Here is a 22,167-nt window from a genome sequence, read left to right as displayed (position 1 = left end):
ATTTATTCTCTGCCAATTGTTAAAGCTAGAACTGAGGATGCTTTGTAAGGGAGGGCCAGTGGGAAAATAATTAAGATGATTAGTTCATAAATGAAAGCTTCCTGTTATCAAGTCTCAATAGAGTGGGGAGGTTAGCCTGAAGGCAAGGTCCAGGGTGACTTTCCTTTTCAAGAGAAACATTTCTAAGAGGGAGATGATCTATACAGTCAAGACAGAAAAGAAAATACCTAAGCAAGCACTGTGAAATATGAAAACAGAAAATTGGAGAACCAGTATGAACAATCAAGAGAACAAAGATACTGGGAGCAGTAGCTTGAATTTCTAACTGACACATTTCTGGCTGCACATCTTCTTGGTTCCACTGAGTTGTCTGAAAAGCACTTAAGCACTAGTCAGAAAAGATGACTAGGACAAAGAGGGCCCAGGAAACATCAAAAGCAGTCTCAGTTCTCCAGGCACAATGGAAAACTTGCAGAATTACACACATTCATCTTCCTCTCCACTGTCGTGCCCCCTTGGAGATTCTGAGTTCAACAATAATGACCCATCAGTATTCATTTATAAATTCATATCAGGAGGGAAATTGTAAATAAAAGACATGTCAGCAAAGGAAGGAAATAATCAGCAGGAATATAGGTCTTCCAATTGACCTCCCAGACACTTTGGTAATTGACCTCAGATAATAATCAACGTTGATCCATTTTGCAAAGAATTCAAAATAAACACTAAAACTAGTTTGAGACTTTTATTTCTGACAACATAGCATATCAGATATGCTGAGAAACCAACCACACTGAATGATATATAAAGATGCTGAGCAGTATATTCCTAAAGTCTTTTGGCTTAAATAAAGGGAAATCTTCAGAATAAAAAAAAAAAAAAGTAGAACATGAGTTGTAAGACAAGGTTTTAATAACCACATCAAGAATACAAGAGGCAAGGCCACAGATCCACATAACACAGAGAGATGATCATAAATCTCCTACATTATGCTGAGTCTCCATGTTTGCAAACCTTCTGTGAAACTGTAAACAAAAAAAATACATCATCTCATAGGGGGAACTGGTAGGAAAATCATCTTGCATCTAACTTCAAGAAAGAATTAAACCAAAATCCCAAAATCTCTCATGAGAATGCCTAATCATTCACACTCCATCATATTGCCTTCACACCCAAATTCAAGCAAAGAATTTGGTTTAAAGGATTTAGGTTGACAATGCTTCCAGCAATCTGGAAAAAGAAAATTCAAATGATCTCTGGAAATATACTCGAGTAATCTGGGGCTCAGGAAATGTCTACACATAAAGTCCCAAGGAAGAGAAGCTCACAGTTAAAATGAAAAAACAAATACTAGACACAAGAGTCCATATATAATAGCTATATGCAGAAAATATTTAAGGAGCTGAAACTAGAAACAGAAAATATGAGATAAGAAAAAGACACAATAAAAAATTACCATTCAAGTTGAAAAAATAAATATATATATATATGAAGTATACACACTCAGAGATTTAGAATGGAAATTCTAAATGGCATAAAAGACACAAATGGAAAATCCATTAACTAGAAGACATAATTATGCAAAATACCCAGAATAAAACACAGAGAGTCAAAGAGACATATGAAAGAAAATCAGATACAGGTAAGACAGACTGAGAAGTTCCAACATAAATTTCTATTCTAAGTTCTAAATGTTGGAAGTAAAGATAATTTGAGAAGTAATATTCAAAGAAACTGGTTGAGAACTCCTCCAAACTGACAAAAGACAAAGAATCTCAGGTTTTATATATATATATATATATATATATATATATATATATATATCTCTTAGGAAGTGTAATTAAAGGATATCCACTCCTAGCCAGGGAAGAAAAAGATAGCTGTTTTTTTTAAGGTATCTGTGTCTAGCAACATATAGATTCTTGAATTATTATCCAAGAATTAATTATCATTCAAAGGCCAGAATGCAGAGACGTTGAGAATGGACTTGTTGATACAGAGGGGGGGGGATAGAATGAGGTGAAATGAGAGTAGCATTGACATCCATGCTACCATGAGTAAAATAAATACCAGTGGGACGCTGCTGTATATCTCAGGGAACTTAGCTCGGTGCTCTGTGATGACCTAGAGTGGTGGGATGGGGGAGTGGGAGGGAGGCTCAAGAGGGAACAGATATATGTATACATATGACTGATTCACATTGTTTCAGAAACTAACACAACAATATAAAGCAATTATCTCCCAATTAAAAATAATTTTTAAAAAATAGTCAATGATCTTCAACAAAGGACCAAGGCAACACGTTGGAGAAAAGATGATCTTTTCATCAAATGGTGTTGGGACAACTGGATATCCACTTCCACAAAAGTGAATCTAAACATAGATCCTTAACAAAAACTAACTCAAAATGGATCACAGACCTAAATATGAAATTCAAATCTAAAAAATTCCGAGAATATAACATAAGAGATAACATTGTCATAGGTACGGTAATGACTTTTTAGATATAATACTAAAAGCAAGATCCACTGAAGAAATAGTTTTTAATTTTGTCAGAAACTGCTCAAAAAATAAAATCTTTATGTATTAAGAAAAATAATTATAGTGATCTCGATATCACAGATACACACACACACAGAGAAACTCACCCAGGTTGAAGAGACCTTGAGAGCAAGAATGTTACATGCTGTGTTCATCTTTTTTTAGTTCTAAGCAGGCACTCTGGATAAAAGTAGATCTGCAATCATTAGAATTTAATTGGTGAACTATGTCACAATTTTGGCATTCTAACTCAACCCCATTTAACTTGTGCATGTATGCATACTCAGTCACTCAGTCATGTCTGATTTCTTGCGACCCCATGGACTGTAGTTCACCAGGCTCCTCTGTCTATAGAATTTTTCAGACAAGAATCTTGGAGTGGGTTGCCTTGTAGAGTGAGCCTATACAGAAAAGCTCAAAAGAAAATACGAAAATTATGGAACAAAATATGAACAAGCTTGTACTTAAATCACTGTCATTCTCTAGTTATTAATATAATCACTAATTAAAATATTTTTAAAAGATATTTGGATATAGTTTCTAAAGAAAATGTAGTCTATCAATTAAGCATACTTGAAAGCAAAAGCTAGTAAGATGTTGTGGAATCTGGGGTTGTGGAGACCACTTAAAAATAATATTTTTTATGGACTTATAACTCTTCAGAACCAGCTCTGGCTAGAGTAGCTCTTAGAAGCACTTACTCTTTCCCGTAAGTCAGAGAGTGATGTTTCTCTGTCAAGGAGAGTACCAAAAGGGCATTTTTCTTCCCCCTTGAATTTGATGGGAAGTTAACACAGATTGACGATGGGTCATCTGAAAATGCTTGTCTCTTTTATTTTCAATTTTCCTGTGTGGAAATTGCCCATATTTTGTCTGTTTGTTCATGTTCCATGCCATTTTGAGTATCTGAGACTGTTTCCGTGAAACAGTTAATGTCCAAAAACTGTGAAGCAATTTTACCATGTTTCAAGACTTTATCATGTAAATATTTTACCACTGTCAGTTATAAAGCCATTATTACAAATTAGTTTAGTGTGTCTAGCAAAAAATCAATTACATCAGAAAATAATTATACACTTATAATATATGGCTGGTCCTGGAATTTTTGTTCTTATAGATATCATCATATTTTAAATATTTATACCAAAGAAATATACTCCATGTAATAATATAGATATGTGGCCTATAACTCAGAAAAGAAACAATGAAAATTATATGAAACTGTTCCTCAGTCTTTTATTGCCATTGTTTTGAGTGCCATCATCTTTGAAAACATATGGATATCATACATGTACTTCATTAAAAAGGAATTTATAAATAAGTGATGCAAAGTTAAAAAGAAACTTCCAGTTAATGTTGTTTTGTCTTCTAAGTTTAAGAAAGCAGCAGTTTGAAAGAAATGCTGTGATCTTATTTTACATTCAGTCTCTACCTAAAATTTGGAATTTTACAATCATCAAAACTCTTTGGTTATTACTCAGTGGCTTATAAATGGCATTTCAACACATTTCTTAGGGACAGATTGAATTCTAATTAGGGAACATATCTGAGGTTGAAATCATATGTGTGTGTATACTTGCGCATATATTCCTGCTCCAATTCATAGAACAAGAGCACTGGACATAGATCTCTTTAATGCTTATGTCTACATGATTCTGACCAGGTCTTAACAATTTCTGCCTTGATTTTCCCATCAGTACAATAAAGGAAACAAGACATAACCACCAAATTATCCTAGTGAGTCTCCCTCTCATTATATTTCATAGATATTTTGGTTAGGAAAATTCCTGAAACACTTAAACATAGTATATTCAATATATTCGGTCCTGGAGAGAAGATAGGGGAAATAGTAATTTCGTGTGCTTGCTCTAATCTTTAAGGAAAGCAAGTTTATAAGATAGCAAGTTTACAAGATACACACATCTCTGTACCTTTGATACATTCTATGATCCTATTCCTAGGGTTCTAGTCTAAGAAAACAATTAGAGATGTTGTTAAATGGTCATTACCATAATTGTTGATGGCAACAAATGACTGAAATACATTTTGAAAACCATCACTCTAAAAATAATTCTAAAAAAAATAAATAAATAAAATAAATAAAAATAATTCTAATACAAATTGCCAACACAATCAGATCCTACTCAAAAATATCAGAAACAAAATAGATAAGAAATTTTAATCAGCCAAATCTATAGCCCATATGGAAAATCAGACACCTAAGAATAGCCAGAAAGATTTCTAAAAGAGAGGAGTAATGGGAGAATACTTGCCTTTTCAGATGTCAAACCATGTTAGAGAGATATAAGCATTAAAATATGTTAATTTGGGGGACTTCTCTGGTGGTCCAGTGGCTAAGACTGTGCTTCCAACGTAGGAGGCCCGGGTTCAATCCTTGGTCAGGGGACTAGATCTTGCATGCCACAACTAAGGGTTTGTGCACTGCAATTAAAAGATCCTGCATACCACAACTATTTATTTATTGTGTGCAATTTTTATTACCTGTGCATGTGGTATTTTCATAATAAAATTATTTAAAAATAAGAAGTTGCATGTACAAAAAAAGAGCACCAAGTGCCCTATATCCTGCTCAATAAATCCTGACTGCCAGAAAGTGTCTAAGTCCAGAAGCTGGGAAAGGTCAGAAGTCGGATGAATCCTAACTGGCTCAGGCTGTAAGTACAGAAAGTTGAAACAAAGCTTGTCATCTGGGGAATAAGTTTTGAAATACTGACAAAACTAGAAAGCATCAAAATGCTGAGTAATTGTGACGTCCCCTTATATGTACAAAAATTAATAAAGAGAAACCATTAAAAATGGAGTCAGGAAACTCTGCACAGGGAGCCCTCATACACACTGTTGCAGTTTACTTTACAATTCTACTTTAATTCTCCAGCCAGAGAAAGGTTTTTTCCTTGCCAAGCAATAGCCCAGTATAGAGGAGATGTAGCAGTTCAGCCAATGAGAACCAACTGCTTCCTAAATTCTTAGTTTCCTCCATCGAACCTTTATTTAGGACAGCCCCTCCTGACTCCCCTCTTTTCTCTTAAAAGCAAGGTCCCCTTCTTTGTCCTAGGATTTGCCTACAGACCTCCATAGCTTGCATTTCCTGAATTGCAATGTCTCTGGCTATTTCTGAATAAATTCATTTTGCTGGTGAAATAACTAGCGATTTTATTTGTAAAGTCGACATATGCTTCCGGAGCATCTCTGATTCCCATCTAAAAGGAATAGGATTACAGAGGCTATTTCTAATGGCCTCTGAGTCTTCAGAGGGTCATAGCATTTAATCTTCTGCGTTTGATCTACTGTGCATTGTTTGTAATACAAGAGAGTGAAAACACCTTATGGTTCTTCACAGCCCAGGCAAATATTAAAACCAAATAAAATTACCTGGAACTGGAGATTGCCTAAGATCAAAAACTCCATGGCTCTCGAAGACACTCTGTCTAAAACTTTTTTCAGACTTCAAAAATCATGACTCTTTTTATTGTCCAGTTCTGAATAGACACAGGTTCTGGACCGAATTCCCAACTCTATTATTTTGAGGCATTGTTTTATGATGGATTATGTAACATTTCTATATTTTGGTTTCTTTATCTATAAAAATCAGAAACAGTAACCATTTGACATGTTTATATTGTGAATAAAGCATAAGATGGGCATAATTATCATCATAGAATAAACTGACAGTAAAAGTTAGCAGTTTTTAGCCTTAGTATTAATTTTGGAAATCATTTTCTAATAGGAAAAATCACCTAAATTTTAGGCATATAATTTTCACATTTCTTTTAAATGCAGATTGGAGCTGGTAAGATGGTTTCCTTTTCAGTTTGTCAACTCTGTATCTCTACCTTATTCATAGTTGAAGGGAATGGAGCAGATGATTGCTGCTTTGTAATATTATGTGCCCCCACTGGGAGAGGCCAGAATCTTGGTGATGGTTAATGCTGAGTCTGACATCCAGTACTTTCAGTGGTTATCATCAATACCATACTGCTCCGTTTCTCAAAACTGCTCCAGGCAGCTTTTAGTTTTCTCACCAAATGTCTAATAGTTTTGGGAAACCACACATCCTGGACAGGCCAAATCGCAGTATTTTGTTCTACTGTCCATATGAGTACCCTCCAACCTGCCAGGTCATAAAGCATAAAAAAATAGGGGCATCACACCAATAGCCTAATGTTACAGAGAAGGGAAATGATAATTTATCAAGGGCTGAATGAATTATTGAGTGTAATTTATTGTGCCAATACATTTTACATGTGTCACCTCATTTAATCTTCATAAGAATACTTAAAGGCACAAATTATAGCCCATATTGTAAAGAAGAGGCAACTGATGGTGAGAATGTTTCTATTTACTGTCACACAGATGGTTAGTGTCAGGACTGAGATTCCAACCCAATTTTACATGGTGGCGCTATTTATTCTTTATGTATTTGTGCTTGGGAAGATATGTATTATTTTGGATCTAATCCTGATTATAGCCAGAGAAAGTTGTGAGAGAAGAAGATGCACAAAGCATTCAGTTTACTTCCTTGGGCTTGGCAGGGGATAAAGGCATCACAGTCTTTGTTGATCCATTCCACTTTCTCTGGATATTCCTATCAATCAATAAGATATGTCTGCACACTGCAAAATGGGAGGCCTTTCATGATTAACATGGTATTACCAGTGCTCAAAATATAATAATAGCAAAAATGCATTAATAGACCATTTTCAAAAGGATGTGATTATCCAGATCTTTTAGAAATGCAATTGTGGAAGCAGATGCCACACAGTTAATGATTAACAGTGCCTTTGCTTACCAGCAATTATTTTTTTCTCCCTGGAAGCATACTGATTAGCCAAAGACACTCAGAGTCTGGCTCCCATATAGAAGGCTGAGTCTCCAGCCAAGTTTCATGGCAACTCTGTAAATAACAATATGTCCCACAGACCAGATTCCTAGCCTGCAGGCACCATTATATCACATTTCCCAGCCCTGTGCATTGGCAACTGCCCACAGACTCAGAGCTTGGAAGAAAGTCAGTTGGAATTGGAAAGAACTTTCTGGCTTTGCTAAACTACTACTTCAAATAAGTGAGTAAGTTGCTATGAGAACTATATTTCTAGGTAGCCAGGGGATCTCCATTTCTCTGTTGCTATTGGTATTTTAGTACTTACTATGAAAAACTGAACAAAGTTCTCACTCTCAAAGACTCAACATGGGCAGATCATAGTCAGGACTCAGAGCTTCCATGGACAACTCTTTGCAAGTTAATTAGCCTCTCTCATACTTAAATGTCACCTCTGGAAAGAGGGGTAATAATAGAGAGTATGGTTGCTTTGAAAATCCATTTTTAATATGTAAGAAAGTATTAGCTCAGTCTGGAACACATTTGTGTAAAATTAAATTTTTTATTGGAAGGATGGATTCTCTCTTTAAGCCTCAATTTCCCAGTTTCCAGAAGATGAAGGCACTTAGAAAACCCAATTAGACTTTCAAGGTTTTAGTTGATTTTAACACTACCATACCTTGACTGTTTCTTCTGCCTGCCTTTCTCCATATGTCTGTTGAATTGCATTCACCCAGATGGCATATATGTATAAAGCAGTTCACATGTTTCAGTTACTGCACTAGCCATTACTTTCACATTTCCTCCTAAAATTACCTCCAGACACCCTTGTTGTATTCTAGGGCTGAAAGAATGTCTTCAGAAATATACACTATTACTATGTAAGGTGAGCTTTACACTAATTCTATTTTAGTTAAATAAAAATATCCCTGTATTCCTCCACACTTTACATTATAAGGAAACCAAGACAAAGGTTTTAAGTCATTTGCTTATGCTCCTACACTGAAATAGGGCAGAATTAAGACAGGACATTGGGTCTCCTGACTAATTTTTGATACATTAAATGCATAGAAAATACAGGAAATGCATTTACCATTTTGTTCACCTGAAATGGAGTGTTTATGAGGGACCTAGTGGAGGCTGTCTATGCCACAATTTACTTCCTTTATTTAGTAATAATCAACTAGGGAACAGCAGCAAATTTTCTAAAAGAATTTAAATCTTCTTCTAAAATGACTAAATCAAAAGATTGAATTTCCAATCTTATGAGAACTTATCCAACCATGACAAGTGGATGTATAAATAGAATACCAATATCAGAGCCCCATAATGTCCCCTTATCTAAACCTGCTTCAAAAGCAGAAAGTTTCCCTTTATAAGAGGTTTGAGGGTCCCACAGATCTTTTTTTAAAAAAAACAGAGTGTTGAATTCTGATTGAATTGTTCCATTTGTCAGTTGTTTCCAAGAGGCTTGATCACTTTCAAAGGAATGCCTCTGTCTTATTAAAGATTACAATTCAAATCTTAGTTTTGTTTAATTCCATTGGCTAATTATCTCCAGTTTCGAGTATGTATTTTAAAATCCAAATTCCGAAGTCTATACCACATTTCAGAGAACTGCCAGATAGCATCCCCAAGACATCTCATTGTACAAAACTAGAAAGATCATCTTTTCTTAAATAATTTAGAAACTCTCCCTAACTTCCTCCTCCAACAATGGAAAATTCCCAGTGGTTCAAGTTTAGAATTGTAATGTTCCCTTTGTATGCAGGAGTCAATCTATCTTCAAATCCTATCACTTTTAACTTCATAATCTTTTCCCACTTGATTACCCTTGAGTCTTCTATAGTTCCTATTCAATCTCAAGTAGTCTAGTTTAGCAAGAAGAGTCTTCTGTCTGGGTCTCGGGCTTTTTTTTTTTTTTTTTTTCTTTTCCTTATCCATCTTATGTTTTGATCCTTTCTGTGTCAAAAACAATCTCTTCCAGGTGTCTACAAAAAAATTTCACAGGCCTCGCCTATCATTTAAAGCTGACAGCAGTCAGATACCAGATTACACTTCCAAAATTTCCATCTAAATTCCATGCCTTACCATCCTTCATTTCCACCAAATGTTTTCCCATGCCTATCATCTTCCTTCTGGTATAGCGAGCTTTCTTATCTCAGGTCTCTAACATATTTATTCCTCCAAATCCAGCTTTAAGAAAATGTTTCCCAAACCAACATTCCAGCCACCACATTCACTTCCCACCAAAACTGAAAATTATCTTATCTAAATCAAAACTATCAAAGTCCCTTTTTAGGGTAATCATGGATTCATCTGCTAACTGAGTGACTTTTTGTGTGTCACTTGTATTTTTAAACACTATCAGAGCCTTGAGAATAGGAAGTACCAACCATAAACACCTACCCAAAGGATAAATGACTAGATGATACTAATAACCAATGATAATATTTGCTGACATACATTTTATAATTTGCTGTATGTAGCCACAGAACCATTTCACTGAACCATCACTAACATTTTTTGAAATAAGTGTTGTTATTATCTCTATGGGCTTTCCTAGAGGCTCAGATGGTAAAGAAACTGCCTATAATGCAGGAGAACCAGGTTCAATTCCTGGATTGGAAAGATCCCCTGGAGAAGGGAATGGCAACCCACCCCAATATATTCTTACCTGAAGAATTCCATGCACAGAGGAGCCTGGTGGGTCCATGGGGTCGCAAAGAATGGGACACAATTGAGCAACTAACACTTTCACGTTCACACGTTAGTTATCTCTTTAGATTAGGAAACAAAGTTAAAGAGTTTAAGTATTTGACCATAAGTATTAAGTATGTGACAACAAAATGTATATTATTTCCATTCCATTTCACTGTCTGGCTAGGATAGCAAAATTCTAAACCCAGTCATCTAAAAGACTTTTTCAAAATGGCATGGTAACAATTTTTTAAAAATTCCGTGGAGAGTTGCCTTCAAGTCATAGGACTACATAGAAATTAAAAAACACCTACTCCTTGGAAGAAAAGCTATGATAAACCTAGGCAGCATATTAAAAAGCAGAGACATCATTTTGCCAACAAAGGTCCACATAGTCAAAGCTTTGGTTTTTCCAGCAGTCGTGTATGGATGTGACAGTTGGACCATAAAGAAAGCTGAGCACAAAAGAACTGAAGCTTTCAAATTGTGGGGCTTGAGAGTTCCTTGGACAGCATGGATATCAGACAAGCAAATCCTAAAGAAAATCAACCCTAAAGATTCATCAGAAGGACTGATGCTGAAGCTGAAGCTCAATACTTTGGCCATCTGATGCGAAGAGCCAACTTATTGGAAAAGATTCTGATGGTGGAAAAGATTGAGATCAGGAGAAGGGGCTGACAGAGGATGAGATGGTTGGATGGCATCATTGACTCAATGAACATGAGTCTGAGCAAACTCTGGGAGATGGACGGGGAAGGACGGGGAAGTCTGGTGTGCTGCAGCTCAAGGGGTTGCAAAGAGTTGGACACTACTGACCAAGGGAACAACAGCAACATAGGACTAATAATTATCCCCAGACAACAGAGACAGAGAATACTTTCTTTTGTCAGATGCTACTCTGCTACCTGTGGATAGCACACCTACCCAGGATGACAGCAGCAGTCTTTTCCACCATTATATTTCACTTCTCACAACTTCACTTCTTCAGGTGGACAACTCCACCTGAATTTGCATAAAAGCTCAACATACAAACATGTGTTTCCCTTACTAGGATACAGATAACTGGAAATGCAGACAGCTATTATGTGTCATCTTCAATCCCAGGGCCTTGTCTAAAAACTACCTCACAGAAGTCAGCTCTCCTGGTAAACTACATTTTTCTTAAAGAAAAAGGAATTCAGATATTTTAAAACAAATCTTATTTCTCAAAAATAATCTAAGTGGCTTTAAAAAAAATTTTTTCTTATTCTATAGGAGTTTCCGTCAAATGACATGATCTTTTGATAACATTCAGAATCTTCCAACAGATTTAAAGAGAAATTAATTTAAAGAGTCTTGACCTTTACAAAGAGAATACATCATATCTGCATTATGTGCATACCATGGGTGTTAGTGAAAATTTCCTCCCATTGAATTTATAAAATGTTTTCATTATCTATTACACCTTTAAGTATCTCAAAGACAGTTATATATAAAAAGATGATCTACAGGCACAGAGATTTTATTATATACTGTACTCATCTGTAATTAGATAAGATTTCTATATCACTATGGGTTTATGCTCATCATTCTAAATCTCATGAAAAAGTAAATAAAGGATGAATAAACAGAGGTATCTCCAATGCAACTGGCCTCCACAGGAAAGGTTCAAGAGAAAACCACTTATCCATTCATTCAAACATTTAGTCAGTATGTGGATGCTTGGAGCTAAGAAGAGGAAAAAGAAAGCACAGCTCCTGTTCTGAAAGATGTTTATATAACTAGGGAAAATAGACATAAATGAGGAAGACAGACATAAAAACGGAGCATTGTAAGCATGTCTTGTAAGGGTAGGAAAATGGAGAAGCAGACTATTTCTATCTCTCAAGTTCAGTGGCTAAGTAATTTACTTTGGAACCAGCCAATGTTTAGGTGAGCATCTAACATGCTATGAAGGTGGGAAGCAATAATGACTTTATTCATGAAAATATAAACTAAGAAATATAAAACATCTTTGTAAAATGGTAACTAGCTTTTAATCAGTAAACTTCCTCCTCCTGCTAGAATTCTTAAAAATATTTTAAATTCAGATTGAATGTTTGCTATAAGCAGCCCTTTCTTATTCTTGAGCCTCAGGGAAAAGAATATAAGTCTCATCCTTTGCTAGACTTAAAGTTTTGAGATGTCTATTAGAAATCCTTATTTTTGAGTTGGTTTTAAGGTTTTGGTTTTTTTTGTTTTTTTTTTTTTTTTGATAACTGCCTCAAGTGATAAATCAATGGCTAGTGTAAAAATTAATGGTTATTCACAAATGTGTTAATGAAATCAATCAATGATAAGCTTATTTAATTTCATACTTTGAATCTATTATATTCCCATTTAAAAAAATCCTCTCTGTAACCCTCAGTATTTAAGATGAGAAATCAATTGTCTCATCTTCCAGCTGAAGCAGTTTATGAATTAGATATTTTTGATGGTTTCTTGAAACTTCAATACAATCCAGAGGTTTTGGGTTTTGCTTGCTTATTTTTGTTTTCTATGATTTCTAGGCACTGTGAATAATATTTTACTTCATCCACTAAACAATCCCCTGGAATTACTCTCTTATTACTGATGAAGACAAAGAAAATTAAAAGTGAACACTGAAAGTCGCTCTGTCTTGTCTGACTCTTTGCGACCCCATGGACAACACAGTCTATGGAATTCTCTAGGCCAGAATACTGGAGTGGGTAGCCCTTCCCTTCTCCAGGGGATCTTCCCAACCCAGGGATCGAACCCAGGTCTCCTGCATTGCAAACGGATTATTTATTTCCCTTGCTGAGCCACAAGGGAAGACCAAGAATACTGGAGTGGGTAGCTTATCCCTTCTCCAGGGGATCAATCCTAGGTTAATCCTTTCCCCAAAAGCTTCCATAGCTAGTAAGGAAGAATAAGATGTTGGGAATTTCCACATGTTGGAGGTAGGGGGCGGTTGGTAGTGATAGTTGAATTGGAGAATGAAAAGGAATATAAATGGTTTATAAGGGATTAAAAAATATTATCATCAGAGAAAACACTTGTAAGAAGAGCTATAAAATATATAAAATCTTAAAACAATTATATGTATTTTTGAAATTCTTAAAAGACTATTATTTCAAAAAACTGGTTTGAGGGGAGGGCCATCAGCTGTGTGTCTACAGTGCATCACTTGACAGAGGTGTGAGGGATGACTAGATGTGGGAGATTTCAGTGATTCCAGGACAAAACACAAGGGCAGGCACCTCATATTCTTAATTGAGACTGACCATATATATACCCCAGTTTGCCCCAGTCAGTCCCAGCTTACACCTGTCACCAGGTCGTATTATTATTAGCACCCCTTTCTCTCTCAAAAGTGCCCCTGCTTAGATGATAAATTGTATAGTCACCCTACTAATTAACAAACTAATAGAACATATGGTAATGTTCACCGTCCTGGAATCTCAAGCAAATCTCACCAAGCCACCTGTCTTTGTCCTTGATTTAGGCACAGATGCAGTCTGGTGTCAGAGGTATCATTGCCTCCTAGGAATTAGAAAGTCAATGCCGAATAATGGCTACAAAGTAACAGAAGGTCATCAGAGACCATGAAAACTTGAAAGAGAATGAAGTAGATACAGTTCCACTCAACATGCCCTGGACAGCTCCCATCCTCCACCAGAAGAAAAGCAAGATGTTGAAATGAAATGCAAACTAGCCTTTAGGAGAGTAAATTCTGAAAAGCTGCCTATGTACTAAAATGAACACTTTGTTTTCATTTCTAGAAGTAATTTGGGGAATTTGGAGATGACTTTATTTTTTTTTTTTTTTTTTTTTTTTTTTTTTTTTTTTTTTTTTTTTTTTTTTTTTTGTTGTTTTCTTTTTTTTTTTTTTTTTCATTTTTTTTTTTTTTAATTTTATTTTATTTTTAAACTTTACATAACTGTATTAGATTTGCCAAATATCAAAATGAATCCGCCACAGGTATACATGTGGAGATGACTTTAGTTTTCTATTTTGTTACTTTGATAGATAAACAGATAGGTAGGTGGAGTTAAACATTCAAAGGTAAAAGGATTATCTGAATGGAAAGATGAAGTCTTTCTTTTATTTCCCACATGAAAAAAATTCCAGTATATTTTATTGCTCATAAGAAAGGAAAAAAAAATCATTGAATATTTAGGGAATTTTATTTTCTCCTCTTAGAATGATAAAAAGATAGGAGGCGTCTCCTTCTAAACTTCCAGTACATGACGTGGACATGGAGTGAATAGCATGGCAAATATGTTGTATGGAAAATCACAGATTTAATGCATGTCTTTACCATTTTTCCTTCAAATAAGCTCCATGTTCAACTATCCTTATGCCAAAGTTTTTATTTGGAGATACATGGATGGGCTTTAAAATATCTATGAACCTCATGAAAGTGTCCTAAAAATTCCATGGTCTGTGTTGTAAATGTTTAGTGTGATAACTACTCTTTCAAATTAACATGAACCATAAAAAGGGCTTATACCATATGGGATTTAGTCAGGATTCTGAATACTGCCCAACATGAAGATAGACAGGGTGTGATTTTTTTTTTTTATGAAGATGGAAAAGGAAAAAGACTATCCTAATAAAGCATCCTGGTCTAGAGGAAGGAGGATAGACTTCAGATTTAACAGCTTATGGGCTTCCCAGGTGGCGCAGTTGGTAAAGAACCTGCCTGCCAATGCAGGAGACACAAGAGATGTGGGTTCAATCCCAGGGTCCGGAAGATCCCTTGAGGAAGAAATAGCAACCCACTCCCATATCCTTGCCTGGGAAATCCCATGGACAGAGGAACTTGGTGGGCTATAGTCCATGGAGTCTCAAAAAGTCAGACACAACGGAACACACACACACACACACATTTGCAAATCCCCTATTTGCCTCACAAACCTCAAGATCCCCATTTCATGGAGAAGAAAATGCAGTACATTTCTAGTCATTCTTTTCCACAAATACTCCCCCTTTTCAAGGATGCATATATGAGTCAGTGAATGAAAATGGAAAATTTAACCTTCCACTCTCTAGCACAGTTCATGAATTCAGCAAGCTTACTAAAGAAATGGAATGTTTGTGACAATGATTAAGGAATCTGTGCCAAACAAGTTCTAAAAAAGAACTTTTTTGTCTTCGAATAAAAATACTTTTCCTTCCTTGGTGGTGGAAGGAGTTTATTTGTCTGAAAATATATAATGACATCTTACTAGGTAATAGCTGGAGCACAGGACCTGTCACTTATAACCTTATTCTAAACTAATTAAACTATCAGTCTTCTTTTATTACTCTAAAAACAAAACACAGTCTCTGTGCTTGTTTCTGGTCAGTTCTTAATAGGAAGAATGTGAAGTCATTTATCTTTTTCAGAGTCCCCTCAGCTATATCTACACTACTTTCCTACAAATGTCTGAAGATTTTTAATTCAAACCTACATTTAGCAAGATATATAGCAGCCTGTTTGACAGCAGCTGGGCCACACACGACGACAAGCGCCATAAAGAACGTTGAGTGTTGCCATAAGAAGAACAAGTGGCATCTTGCTCTTCCTAATCCTCAGAAATTGAGATTTAATCCTGTTTGATGTTTGAACACTGATACTCAACCCAAACTTGTAAAAGTTGCTCTTATTTTATCTTTGGTTTTGCTTGAGAGTAGAAAATGTTTGTAATAAATTTAATCCAGTCCTATTCCAAACCAAAATTTTATTACTATCTGAATTTTCCAACTATTTTGCTTAGGGTTCTCCTAGAAAACAGTTTCCAGGTGGTCTTTTTTTCAGGCTTGGTTATGAAGAAGAAAGGTAAGTTTCTTAATCTCAAAGAACCCTATTTTATTTTGCAAATCATCAAGAAGGTAGTAAAAATTTTATTTCCTATATCTCTTGAAGAGTACTGTTACAGGCCTTGTGGTGAGGAGGGTTAAAAAGGAGCAATAGTCCTAAAAACTCAAGCATTTGTAATGTGGGAAAAATTTAGTGTTTCTCAGCAAATATATATATATATATATGTAATGTATACATATTAATATATGTAATATATGTATATACATATATATACATATATATTAATTATATTACATATATATGTAATGTACATATACATTTATATGTACACATATATGTACATATATATGTACATATACAATTTTATTAGACAACATATACAAATTTTAACTCTTTCTGTCTATATAAAATCTTTCATTTCACAGTTAGAAGCTCTTTGAAAATATATTTTCAACAAAGGACTTCTATCTAAAATATATAATTAATCCTTACTAATTAATTCCAAGACAGGATAACCCAAAAGAAAATATATGAATATATGCTTCATAAAAAATATACCAATAAACAAAAACCAATAAAGGCTCTCGGTATTATTTCATCAGAAGAAAAGGCAAATTAAAATCACAATGACATACTACTTCACATTCATCATGAGAACTATATTGAAAAAATTTTTAAGTTAAAATACATAAAGTATTGGCAAGGATGTTGAGCAATCAGAACTTTCAAATACTGCTAATGGTACTCTTGCCTGGAAAATCCCACGGGCGGAGGAGCCTGGTAGGCTGCAGTCCATGGGGTCGCGAAGAATCGGAAACGACTAAGCGACTTCACTTTCACTTTTCACTTTCATGCACTGCAGAAGGAAATGGCAACCCACTCCAGTGTTCTTGCCTGGAGAATCCTAGGGATGGGGGAGCCTGGTGGGCTGCCGTCTATGGGGTCGCACAGAGTCAGACATGACTGAAGCGACTTAGCAGCAGCAGTGGTAATATAAATGTGGAAAAATACTTAGCAGTGACTACTATGTTGAATATACAGCTGTTCCCTTCTCCAGGGGATCTTCCAAACCCAGGGAATGAACCAAGGTCTCCCACACTGCAGGCAGATTCTTTACCAACTGAACCACCAGGGAAGCCCATATAAGTAACTATGACCCAGTAATTGCACTTCCGTGTGTGTATGCTCAGTTGCTAAGCCAAGTCTGACACTTTGCAACCTCATACTCCTAAGTATAAATTTTTAAAAAGATGTGCAAATATGTTCACCAAAAATACCCTAGCACATGTTCATAGGAATGTTATGCAAACTAGGAAAATCTAAATGTTCATTAACAGAAGGAATAATAAATAAACTGTGGCATGTTTGTACAATAAAATGACATACAGCAAAGGAAATCAAACATCAACAACCACACGCAAAAAAAAAAATTAAGAATGATAACACCATCATATAAAGTATAACAAAAGACTAATATAATCTATGCTGTTAGATGTCAGGATATATTGACTCTAAGAGACCTTGATGGGAAGTAGTGTTCATGGAGGGCTGGTAATATTCTGTTTTCTTATCTTGGGGCTAAATACATAGTTGTATTCTGTATGTATAAGTTCAGTAAGCTGTATATTTATAGTATGTACATTTTTGTATGTATATTATATTTTGATACATTTTTTAAATTAAAAAATAATCACTTCTTGAAGTAAGTCAGACAGAGAAGAGAAATACCATAATACATCCCTTACATGTGGAATCTAAAAAGAAAGTATAAAAATGAACTTACTTGCAGAATAGAAAGAGATTCACAGACTTAAAGAATGAACTTGTGGTTGCCTGGGGGATGTACCGGGAGGAAGGATAGTCAGGGAGTTTGAGATGGACGTGTACACATGTTATATTATAAATGGATAACCAACAAGGATCTACTGTATAGGGCATTCAGCTCAATGTTATGTGGCAGTCTAGATGGGCTTGGAGTTTAGGGGAGAATGGATACAGGTATATGTACGGCTGAGTCCCTTTGCTGTTCACCTGAAACTATCACAAATTTGTTTATCGGCTACACCCCAATACAAAATAAGAAGTTATTTTAAAATCACTTTTTCATTTAATTTACATAAAGTATCTGAATAATCGCTTGATAGTTGGCTAGACATATATTTCTGCTTCATGAAGACAAAACCAAAGCTCTTAGACCAAAGAATTTTGCAACCAAGAGAGGCAGCTTACCCAAATACTAGCTCCCTCCTTTTGAGTAGTTTTAGGCAGGCTTCTGGGCTTCCCTGGTGGCTCAGCTGGTAAAGAATCCACCTGCAATGCAGGAGACCTGGGTTTGATTCCTGGGCTGGGAAGATCCCCTGGAGAAGGGATAGGCTACCCACTCCAGTATTCTGGCCTAGACGATTCCATGGACTGTGTAGTCCATGGGGTCACAAAGAGTAGGACACAACTGAGTGACTTTCACTTCACTTCAGGTAGGCTTTCAGGGTTCTATTAATGCTAACATTAATAATGGTTTAGCTTCTAACAAAATCTGCATTATGCATTTTATCATACTCAATTACATCCATGGGGCATGGCATGCTGGCATCTGAACTACTAGAAATGTATAAACATTAAAAAGTAGGACTTTGGTGTCAGAGAAAACCTATTTTGAATTCTATCTCTGTGGTTGACTCACATTAGGATATTGTGCAAAATTACTCAACCTCTCTGAGCTTCACTATCCCCACCTGTAAAATGAGAACAATCATCTATCCACATGGCAGGTAAGAATTACATGAGACAAATTATGGAAAAGAGCCCAGGAATTGGCTTTTACTTAAAAGCTCAAATATGGTACATAGTTTTTGCCATTACAATTATTATGCATACAATGTGTATTGTTGTTGTTGTTTAGTTGCTAAGTCATGTCTGACTCTTTTGTGACCCCATGGACTGTAGCCCTCCACGCTCCTCTGTTCATAGGATTTCGAGGGTTGCCATTTCCTTCTCCAGGTGATCATCCTGACCCAGGAATCGAATCCATGTCTGCATTGGCAGGTGGGTTCTTTACCTCTGAACCACCAGGAAAGCCCATATATTATGTATAGTCCATTAAAATCATTATGTATTACTCGAATCCCTTTTGAATCTAACTTTCAACCATGTTTTAAAAGAGGGAAAATAATAATTTCTCTCTCTCTCTCTCTGTCACACACACACACACTTGTCTATTCATTCAACAAAACTTAATGAACATCAATTATGTTTGAGCACTGCTCTGGATGCTGTAGATAACAGCTATGAATCAAAGAGGCACAGCCTTGTTCCATGCAGAATTTTAAACCTGGGTATGTATGTAAAAAGGCAATTCCAAAGAATGCTCAAACTACCACACAATTGCACTCATTTCACACACTAGTAAAGTAATGCTCAAAATTCTTCAAGCCAGGCTTCAGCAATATGTGAATGGTGAACTTCCTGATGTTCAAGCTGGTTTTAGAAAAGGCAGAGGAACCAGAGATCAAATTGCCAACATCCGCTGGATCATAGAAAAAGCAAGAGAGTTCCAGAAAAACGTCTATTTCTGCTTTATTGACTATGCCAAAGCCTTTGACTGTGTGGATCACAATAAACTGTGGAAAATTCTGGAAGAGATGGGAATACCAGACCACCTGATCTGCCTCTTGAGAAACCTGTATGCAGGTCAGGAAGCAACAGTTAGAACTGGACATGGAACAACAGACTGGTTCCAAATAGGAAAAGAAGTTCGTCAAGGCTGCATATTGTCACCCTGGTTATTTAACTTATATGCAGAGTACATCATGAGAAATGCTGGACTGGAAGAAACACAAACTGGAATCAAGATTGCCAGGAGAAATATCAATAACCTCAAATATGCAGATGACACCACCCTTATGGCAGAAAGTGAAGAGGAACTCAAAAGCCTCTTCATGAAAGTGAAAGTGGAGAGTGAAAAAGTTGGCTTAAAGCTCAACATTCAGAAAACAAAGATCATGGCATCCAGTCCCATCACTTCATGGGAAATAGATGGGGAAACAGTGGAAACAGTGGCAGACTTTATTTTTCTGGGCTCCAAAATCACTACAGATGGTGACTGCAGCCATGAAATTAAAAGACGTTTACTCCTTGGAAGGAAAGTTATGACCAACCTAGATCGCATATTCAAAAGCAGAGACATTACTTTGCCAACAAAGTTTCGTCTAGTCAAGGCTATGGTTTTTCCTGTGGTCATGTATGGATGTGAGAGTTGGACTGTGAAGAAGGCTGAGCGCCGAAGAATTGATGCTTTTGAACTGTGGTGTTGGAGAAGACTCTTGAGAGTCCCTTGGACTGCAAGGAGATCCAACCAGTCCATTCTGAAGGAGATCAGCCCTGGGATTTCTTTGGAAGGAATGATGCTAAAGCTGAAACTCCAGTACTTTGCCCACCTCATGCGAAGAGTTGACTCATTGGAAAAGACTCTGATGCTGGGAGGGATTGGGGGCAGGAGGAGAAGGGGACGACAGAGGATGGCATCACTGACTCGATGGACGTGAGTCTGAGTGAACTCCGGGAGTTGGTGATGGACAGGGAGGCCTGGCGTGCTGCGATTCATGGGGTCGCAAAGAGTCAGACATGACTGAGTGACTGATCTGATCTGATGTATGTAAACAACTGTCATTTGTGTAATATAAAATATATAACAAAAGCAGCTTCTGAGAAACTACTATGCTGAATTATCGGTCAATTTCAACAACCAGGACTATTCATAAGCAGTCATACTCCTGTAGAGATTAGGAATTTTAGTCTACCACTGAAATGGAATTTATATCTCAATATTTAACTGTTACTCTTCATCTTACTGCTATATATAACATAACAAAATATGTCATATTTCTTATATATTATATATAACAGTAAGACTGCATTAATATTAATCTATAATTAAACATATTATACATGATATTATATTATATATCACATATAAATATATAACACAAATAATATACATAATGTAACATGTATGTGATATATTAACACACATGATGATATAAAGTATAATACATATTTATATATATATATGATTGTCGATAAATTTAGTTCCAGTAAGCCCACAAAAAAAATGATCCCTGACATTGCTCTACTACATTGATAACTTATGTCTCATGTTATTACTGTTTATGCATCATAGCATGAAGCCTAGAACATGAACAGCATTGCAAATGCTGTTAAGCAACTGTAAGAAGTTTGTGCTGAAAAACAGCATGATGGTGCCTTAGCTGGATTTCCAATATCCATCAGCATTCTCTTTTGTAAGAAAATGAATTGAGTCTTGATAAACTCTGAGCTTCCAAAATGGACATTCTAACATTAACATTTCCTACTGAAAACTTAAGGCTTAAATATATGCATGTTGGCTGGAGTCTGATATTTTCAGGTAATAAGTTATTTTCCATCTAACTCTACTTTGCCTGGATAACTTCTACCATGTTGGAGATAGGTGGGAGGGGAAAAAAGAGCCTTTTCCTAAGATTTTGCTGAGATGTGAAATGCTGAATAATCACAACACTGAATCAGAAAATTAACCAACCCATAATTTAGCATACACCCATCCTTTTTATTTTTACATCATTCTTTCTGAATAGCTTTTAAAAAATCTGTTGCAGTGGATTTTTTTTTTCCAAATGCTTATTATGTCATCTAAATTCTGATAATCTGTTGTAGGCTTTTAAACAACATGTCCATATCATGTACCTCTACTAATATCACAGGCAGAAAATATTAACCATATCAAAAAAACTAGTGAAAAATATATATATATATATGATCACATTCAGTCAGCACAAATATTTTAAGTAACGCATAGCAAGGATGTTATGAAATTCATCATCCATGGCTTTTCTCATACATATATTTGAAAATGGAATGGTACTGGTTGCCCTGGGAATTTGTGTCACAGTGTGTTATGTAGTTCATAACTTTCTGCTCTGCCACACTTTTCCACCTACAAAGAATTCTCTAATTGGATTGTCAGTCACTTACACATTACCTTCTGCCTACCTGGTAAATGTCACATTCCCATTAACCATTTTTATTCCTTATTTCTATTTTTTGAATATTGACTGCCTTTGGCTCTCTCTCTCACATGCATATGTATCCTTCCACTTATAGATTGCTTCTCTTATGTTAAAATAGAGCCTAAGACCTAACTGTGGAACACTTGACATTATTCAGTCAAGAATTGTTTAAAAGCAAGTAAATGGTATTATATATACATATATATACACATATACATATGTATGTATACAGTCCATGG

The 22,167-nt window shown here is 35.8% G+C and overlaps 1 long non-coding RNA gene across 1 annotated transcript; it reads right to left on the bottom strand.

The window, feature by feature from the left end:
• Positions 1-1,006: 1,006 nt before the first annotated feature.
• On the bottom strand, positions 1,007-2,866 carry LOC129632605 (uncharacterized). The gene is made up of 3 exons (XR_008704600.1): positions 2,825-2,866; positions 2,649-2,737; positions 1,007-1,025 (listed from the first exon to the last, which is right to left on the bottom strand). It is a non-coding gene; the product is annotated as an uncharacterized LOC129632605 (long non-coding RNA).
• Positions 2,867-22,167: the final 19,301 nt, after the last annotated feature.

This window comes from Bubalus kerabau, chromosome 17, assembly GCF_029407905.1.
Source record: "Bubalus kerabau isolate K-KA32 ecotype Philippines breed swamp buffalo chromosome 17, PCC_UOA_SB_1v2, whole genome shotgun sequence".
In the NCBI taxonomy this organism is placed as follows: domain Eukaryota; kingdom Metazoa; phylum Chordata; class Mammalia; order Artiodactyla; family Bovidae; genus Bubalus; species Bubalus kerabau.
The sequence above is the reverse complement of the archived record's forward strand: the minus strand, read 5'-3'. Positions and strand labels throughout refer to the sequence as shown.